The sequence below is a fragment of the Chiloscyllium plagiosum genome, chromosome 48 (assembly GCF_004010195.1).
Source record: "Chiloscyllium plagiosum isolate BGI_BamShark_2017 chromosome 48, ASM401019v2, whole genome shotgun sequence".
In the NCBI taxonomy this organism is placed as follows: domain Eukaryota; kingdom Metazoa; phylum Chordata; class Chondrichthyes; order Orectolobiformes; family Hemiscylliidae; genus Chiloscyllium; species Chiloscyllium plagiosum.
The window spans coordinates 1,589,767-1,597,970 of NC_057757.1; the positions used below are offsets into that span (position 1 = coordinate 1,589,767).

General features: G+C 43.2%; 1 long non-coding RNA gene across 1 annotated transcript; it reads left to right on the forward strand.

Annotated features, from left to right (window-relative positions):
* Positions 1–1,210: 1,210 nt before the first annotated feature.
* Positions 1,211–7,177, forward strand: LOC122544419. The gene is made up of 2 exons (XR_006310333.1): positions 1,211–1,298; positions 7,026–7,177. It is a non-coding gene; the product is annotated as an uncharacterized LOC122544419 (long non-coding RNA).
* The last annotated feature ends 1,027 nt before the right edge of the window (positions 7,178–8,204 follow it).

Sequence of the window (8,204 nt, forward strand, 5' to 3'; positions counted from 1 at the left end):
GTCTTATTGCTGTTGTAGGATTTATGGAAAAGTCATAGAGTCATAGAGATGTACAGCACGGAAACAGACCCTTCAGTCCAACCCGTCCATGCCGCTCAGATATCCCAACCCAATCTAGTCCCACCTGCCAGCACCCGGCCCATATCCCTCCAAACCCTCTCTATTCATATACCCATCCAAACGCCTCTTAAATGTTGCAATTGTACCAACCTCCACCACATCCTCATTCCATACACGTACCACCCTCTGCGTGAAAATGTTGCCCCTTAGGTCTCTTTTATATCTTTCCCCTCTCACCCGATGCACACAATATTCCAACAGTGGCCTAACCAATGTCCTGTACAGCCACAACATGACCTCCCAACTCCTGTACTCAATACTCTGACCAATAAAGGAAAGCATACCAAACGCCACCTTCACTATCCTACCTACCTGCGACTCCACTTTCAAGGAGCTATGAAACTGCACTCCAAGGTCTCTTTGTTCAGCAACATTCCCTAGGATCTAACCATTAAGGGCGGCACGGTGGCACAGTAATTAGCACTGCTGCCTCACAGCGCCAGAGACCAGGGTTCAATTCTTGTCTCAGGCGACTCTCGGTGTGGAGATTGCACATTCTCCCATGTCTGCGTGGGTTTCCTCTGGGTGCTCCGGTTTTCTCCCACAATCCAAAAATGTGCAGGTTAGGTGAGTTGACCGTGCTAAATTGCCTGTATTGTTAGATAAAGGGGTAAATGTAGGGGAATGGGTCTAGGTGGGTTGCGCTTCAGTGGGTCGGTGTGGACTTGTTGGGCCATAGGGCCTGTTTCCACACTGTATGTAATCTAATCTTAAAAAATCCTGCTAAGATTTGCTTTCCCAAAATGCAGCACCTCACATTTATCTGAATTAATTATCCATCTGCCACTTCTCAGCGTGCCTCCACAGAATAGCAGAAGTATTTCAAGGCAGAAGGAGGCCATTTTTAATACAAAGCTAATTATCACCCAACTAATCCAGTTATGTATAATCTTTGATGAATTGGAGGACAATGGATAATTAGGCTAGGGCATACAGATATAATTAACTTCTCATTCATAAATTCTCATTTCCCTACACTGTAGTGAACTGAAAGTACATCGAAACATTTGGTATACTCAAGATATAAAATGTGCTGTACATATATAAGGTTAGTCTTTCCTGATATAATGATCTTTTCATATGTTTATAATGCAGATTCAACAGGCCAAAGAGAATTGTCTGACTATTCCGTGGTGAATATGAAACCGGAGCTATTCCCCAAATTCAATACTGAGGAGGTTTGTATTTAAACAGTTATTTGGTTTGATAATGGACCAGTTAAACCGTAAGTGCCACAGAGATGTGCGACTTCAAATTCACCTCTGTTGATAACTCTTTGAGAAGAAGATGTATTACTCAGGTCAAGAAATTTATAGCTCTCTTTTTTTCTCAGAAAGTCAAGCTTTAAAACTTACACGAGCAGTAATGCATTCAAAACGGTATCATTGGCTGTCAAACACCTATTGCCTGAGGTACAGTAGAGAAGTCGAAAAGAGGAAATGTGTGCCTCTATAGAATAACAGGAGGAGGCCATTTATAATATAAAGCTAATTAATCTCCCGACCAATCCAGTTTAAGCACAATCTTTGACCAATTGGAGGATTGGAGCACAGGGGATAATTAGGCTAGGGCGTACAGACATAATTAAATTCTCATTCATAAAAGATACATCTGTCCTGATTTTTATGTATCCATCATCAATTCCTTTGCTCAAGTTTAGACCATAAGAAAAAGGAGCAGAAATTAGGCCATTCAGCCCATCGAGTCTGCTCTGCCATTCAATCATGGCTGATAGTTTTCTCAACCCCATTCTCCCGCCTTCTCCCTCTAACCCCTTGATCCCCTTAACAATCAAGAAACTATTTATCTCTGTCTGAAATATACTTGATGACTTGGCCTCCACAGCCTTCTGTGGCAGTGAATTCCATAGATTCACCACTCTCTGGCTGAAGACGTTTCCTCTTCTCTCCATCCTAAAGAGTCTTCCCTTCACTCTAAAGCTGTGCCATCAGGTCCTAGTCTCTCCTATCAATGGAAACATCTTCCCAACGTCCATTCTGTCCAAGTCTTTCAGTATTCTGTCAGTTTCAATTAGATCTCCTCTTATCCTTCTAAACCCCATCAAGAATAAACCCAGAGTTCTCAAATGTTTGTCACATGCGAAGCCTTTCATTCCTGGGATATTTCTTGTGAACCTCCTCTGAACCCCCTCCAGAGCCAGTACAACCTCTCTGAGATACAGGGCCCAAAATTGCTCACAATATTCTAAATGTGGTCTGAGCAGAAGCTTATAAAGCCTTGGAAGTACATCTCTGTGTTTATATTTTAGTCTCCCAAAATAATTGCCAGCATTGTATTTGCTTTCCTCACTACCAACTTAACCTGCAAGTTTACCTGAAGAGAATCCAAGACAAAGACTCCCAAGTCTCTTTGCACTTCAGATTTCTGCATTTTCTCCCATTTAGAAGATAGTTTATGCCTCTATTCTTCCTACCAAAGTGCTTGACCTCACACTTTCCCACAATGTATTCCATCTGCTACTTCTTTGCTCACTCTTCTAACCTGTCCAAATCCTCCTTCAGCCTCTGCGCCTCCTCAATGCTACCTGTCCCTCTACATATCTTTCTATTATCAGCAAACTTAGCTGGAATGCCCTCAGTTCCTTCATTTAGATCATTGATGTATAAAGTGAAAAGTTGTGGTACCAACACTGACCCTTGGGGAACCACTAATCAGCAGCTACCACCCTGAGAAGGACCATTTTATCCCCAATCTCTGCTTTCTGCCAAAAAGCCAATGTTCCAGCCAGGTTAGTACCCTGCCTCTAACATCCTATGTGGCACCTTGTCAAAGTCCTTCTAGAAGTCTGAGTAGATAATATTCAATGCCTCTCCTTGGTCTAATCTGCTCATTACCTCCTTGAAAGATTCTGACAGATTTGTCAGGCATGACCTTATCTTACCACGCACTTTCAAGTATTCAGGAATCTCATCCTTCACAATGGACTCTAATATCTTACCAACAATTGAGGTCAGGCTAATTGACCTGTAATTTCCTGTATTTTGCCTTACTCCTTTCTTAATTGGTAGTGGGGGAGGGTTACATTGGTGATTTTCTAGTTGTCTGGGACCCTCCCTGACTCCAGTGATTCCTAAAAGATCACCACAAATGCCTCCACTATCTCTTCAGCAACCTTCTTCAGAACTCTGCGGTGTAGTCCATCTGGTCCAGGTGATTTCCCCCCCCCCACCTCAGACCTTTCAGTGTTTCTTGCTCCTTTTCCTTGGTAATGGCCATCATACTCACCCCACCCGACTCTCTTGAATTTTTGGGATATTACTCATGTCTTCCATCTTGAAGATTGATGCAAAGTACTTGTTCAGTTCCTCAGCCATTTCTTTGTTCCCCATGACTACTTCTCTAGCGTCATTTTCCAACAGCCTAATGTCTACTTTTGCCTCTCTTTTGCTCTTCATATATCGAAAGAAACTCTTGCTATCTTCTTTTATATTACTAGCTAGCTTACTCTCATATTTAATTTTCTCCATCCTTATTTCTTTTCTCATTGTCCTCTCTTGGTCTTTAGATTAGATTACAGTGTGGAAACAGGCCCTTTGGCCCAACAAGTCCACACCGACCCGCCGAAGCGAAACCCACCCATACCCCTACATTTACCCCTTACCTAACACTACAGGCAATTTAGTATGGCCAATTCACCTGACCCTGCACATATTTGGATGGTGGGAGGAAACCGGAGCGCCTGGAGGAAACCTACGCAGACACGGGGAGAACAACGGGGAGAATTGTCTTTGTAGGCTTCTCAATCCCCTGGCATCCTATTGCCCTTTGCTGCATTATAGGCCTTCTCTTTTGCTTTTACGTAGTCCCTGACTTCCCTAGTCAGCTATGTTTGCCTAGCCCTCCCTGTAGTATGCTTCGTTTTCCTCGCGATGAATCTCTGCTGTGTCTCCTGAATTACTCCCAGAATCCCCTGCCATTGCTGTTCCACTGTCTTTCCTGCTCGGCTCCTCCCCCAGTCAGTTCTGGTCAACTCCTCTCTCATACCTCTCTAGTTGCCGTTATTCAACTGTAATACTGTCTTATTTGATTCCACCTTCTCTCTTTCAAATTGCGGAATAAATTCTATCATGGCCACTGCCTCCTACAGGTTCCTTCACCTTAAGCTCCCTTATCAAATTTGCCTCATTGCACATCACTAAATCCAGAATTGCCTGTTATATCGTGGGCTCCACTACAAGCTGCTCCAAAAAGCAATCTCATAGATGTTCCTCAAATTAATTAACTTGCGATCCACTACCAACTGTCCCAGTCCACCTGCATGATCACTACAACTTTGCTTTTCTGACAAGCATTTTCCATCTCATGATGTATCTTATGCTTCACATCCTGACCACTGTTTGAAGGCCTGTACATAACTCCCATTATGGTTCTTTTACCTTCGCAGATACCCACAGATCCGACATCATCTGACCCTACCTCAATTCTTGCAATGGATTTAACTTCATTTCTTTCTGATCAGATGACTCTGCCCCCTCCACCCTCCTGTCGTTTCCATAGGATGTATACCCTTGGATATTTAGATCCCAGTCCTAATCCCCTTGCAGCCATGTCTCCATGATGGTCACCACATCATCCCAGCCAATTTCTATCTGCACCACAAGCTCATTTCCTTATTTCGTATACTGTGTGCATTCAGATACAACACCTTCAGTCCTGTATTTACCATCCGTCTTCTCATTGTCATCCCTTTATCCGATGTGTTTGAAATTAGATTCCTCACCCTTTCCAAACAATCTGTCATATTTTGTATCTTGAAGACTTTAGTAATCTCACCTGAGTTTTCCTTTCTTTTCAGTTTTTTATTCTTTTCCATCCACCCCCACAGATGTTAATCTGCTGCTTTGTTTCCCATTAGCCATTATAGTTCTTGGAGTTTTACCCTTCCCTTCCCCCACAATTTCTCCTTTAAAGCCCTGTAATTGAGTTAGAGAGTCCTACAACACAGAGATAGGCCCTTTTGCTGACCCCCAAAATGTCTACCCACGCTAACCCCATTTCCCTGCACTTGGCCCATATGCCTCTAATCCTTTCCTAGCCATGTATTTGCCCACATACCTTTTAAATGTTGTTAATGTAGCTGCCTCAATCATTACCACTGGCAGCTCATTCCATATGTGTACCACCCTCTGTGTAAAAATGTTGGCCCTCTTTTATTCTTTCCCCTCTAACCTTAAACTGCTGTCCTCTCATTCTTGATTCCCCAACCCTGGGAAAAAGACTGAGTGCATTCACCCTATCCATGCCTCTCATGACCTTATACACCTCTACATGGTACCCCCTCAGTCTCCCACACTCTAAAGAAAAAAACCTTAGCTTGTCCAACCTCTGCACATGACTCAGACCATTGTGTCCAGGCAATATCCTTGTAAATTTCTTCTGCACTATTTCTAGTTTAATAGCATCCTTCCTATAAGGTGACCAAAACTGAATGCAATACGGTCTCATCAACATCCTGTATAACTGCATCATAACTTCCCAACTTCTATACTCAATGCCCTGACCGAAGGCCAATGTGCCAAAAGCCTTCTTTACTGCCCTGTCTACCTGTGACTCTACTTTCAGAGAACTGTGCACTTGAACTCCAAGGTCCCTCTGTTCCACTACACTCCTTAAGGCCCTACCATTCACCCTGAAACTCCTACCTTGATTTCACTTTACAAAATGCAAAACCTCACACTTATCTATATTAAATCCATTTGCCATTTCTCAACCCACTTCCCCAGCTGATCGAGGTTCTGCTGCAATATCTGAGAGCGTTCCTCACTGTCCACGATACTGCTGATTTTAGTGTCATCAGCAAACTTGCTATTCCTGCCTTGTACATTCTCATCCAAGTCATTGACACAGACAACAAAGAGTAATGGGCCCAGCACCGACCCCTGAGGGACTCCACTAGTCACAGGCCTCTAATCCGACAAGCATCCTTCCACTATTACCCTCTGCTTCCTACCATCCAGCCAACTGTGTATCCAATTTGCATACTCCCCTGAATCCCATTCAATCGAACTTTCCAGAGCAGCCTACCATGTGGAACCTTATCAAAGGCCTGTTGATCACCCTATTCACTAGAACATTGGTCCCAGCTCGGTTTAGGTAGAAACTGTCTCAATGGTACAGATCCCTCCTATTCCAATACTGATGCCTCTTTCCCCCACCATTCCTTTAGCCGCATGTTTACATCATTTATTCTCGCATCCCTCTGCCAATTTGCATGTGGCTCAGGTTATAATCCAGAGCTTATAACTCTTGAAAAGCTGTCCTCTAATTTAGCTCCTAGTTCCTATAAGCCCCAAACAGGTCCTCCTTCCTCACCTTGCCTATGTTGCTTGTCCCAAAGTGGACCACAATTACTGGATCCTCCCCCTCCCTCTCTAAAATCCTTTCAAGCCTGTCGGAGATATCTCTCACTGTGACACGAGGCAGGCAACATGCCATTTGTGTCTCTCGATCCTGGTTACAAATGATGCTATCTATTCCCCTAATTATAGAATCCCCTACAACTACCACTTGTCTTTTTGGTCCCTCCCTCTTGAATGGCCTATTGTGCCATGGTCAGCTGGCACATCCTCCCCACAGCCCTGATCCCATCCACACAGGGAGCAGGCGCCTCATACCCTGTTGGTCAAAGTCAAGGGTTGAGCGCCTCTGTTCCTGAATACAGGATTCCTCTACCTGCCTCACTTGCAGTCACACCCTGCCGTCCCTGACCACTGACCGAATTACCCATAGAAATGTTTCAGGCAATAATAGTTCCCTCCTATCTGCACTAACACTGCAGCACATTGACTAGAAGAATAATTCCCCATTATTAAAATGGATGTTTGAACTTGAGCACTAGCTTTATTTAGAAAAATAAATGAAATATTTACCTCTCTCTTTTGCAGATGAAAATCCAGAGGCCAAGACTTAATGTTTCTGATTCATAATGTGTTCATGTTGCCATTTTACTGTTGAAATACACTTTTCATATTATCTTGTGTTTTGATATAAGATCGACAGGTGATTCAATAAAGTGATCATGTTTTTCTTCGTGCAACTTCGTCCAAGTCAATCTCTCATCAACTTAGGAATAGAAATAATTAGGAGATACAGATTCCAGGATTGGAGTAACATTTTTCTGTTGACAACAAATAAAAAAAGCACCAGGACAAGATGAACTAAGTTGGAATAAACCTCAGCTGACATTGACCTGTTCAGTCAAGGTGTGTGTTGGATCACAGAGCGTATGCAAGCAGTTCTTTTTGGATTTGGTTAATTGTAATTAAGAGGAGGCTCGACAACAGCAATTTGCTTAAATGTGAACATTTATTGAATAACAATGAAAGACACAAAAACAAAGGTACATTTACTAAGTAAATAAAAAGAATGAAAAAGAGAGGAAAAACACAATGAGCCTCACACCCTTCTGCCCATTGGGACCCCATGATCTACGGTTTGTTTGGAGGCTAAAGGTTGTTTCGGGCACCGTTTGCGATCCCGGTCCAAGTTGAGGTCCAGAGGCTCGGAACAAAACTCTCTCTTAATCGGTATCACAGACGGCAAGACACAGAAGAAATAACTACAGAAAAACGCGTTGATGGTGCTGACTTTGGCATGTACAGGAATGCGTACAGGACACATTCAAGGTCACCCAGCTGTCAAATATCATCAACAAGTTTAGCCGTTCAGCCCATCCTACACGACTGATTACTGTGCTGTAAAAGCTCCATATCATTCTGAGCCCACTTTTAAAAGAGCACAACTAATAGAAAATGCAGTCATAAAAATGGAATTTTACTCACGTCTTTCCTTGTAGTGTCTACTGATTACGTGAACATAGAAACATAGAAGGTGGAGCAGGAGGAGCCATTCGGCCCTATAAGCCTGTCTCCCCCATTCATCACAATCATGGCTGATCATCCAACTCAATAGCCTAATCCTGCTTTCTCACCATAACCTTTGATCCCACTCGCCCCAAGTGCTATGTCACGCTGCCTCTTGAATACACTCAATGTTTTGGCATCAACTACTTCCTGTGAATTCCACAGGCTCACCACTCTTTGGGTGAAGAAATGTTTCCTCAT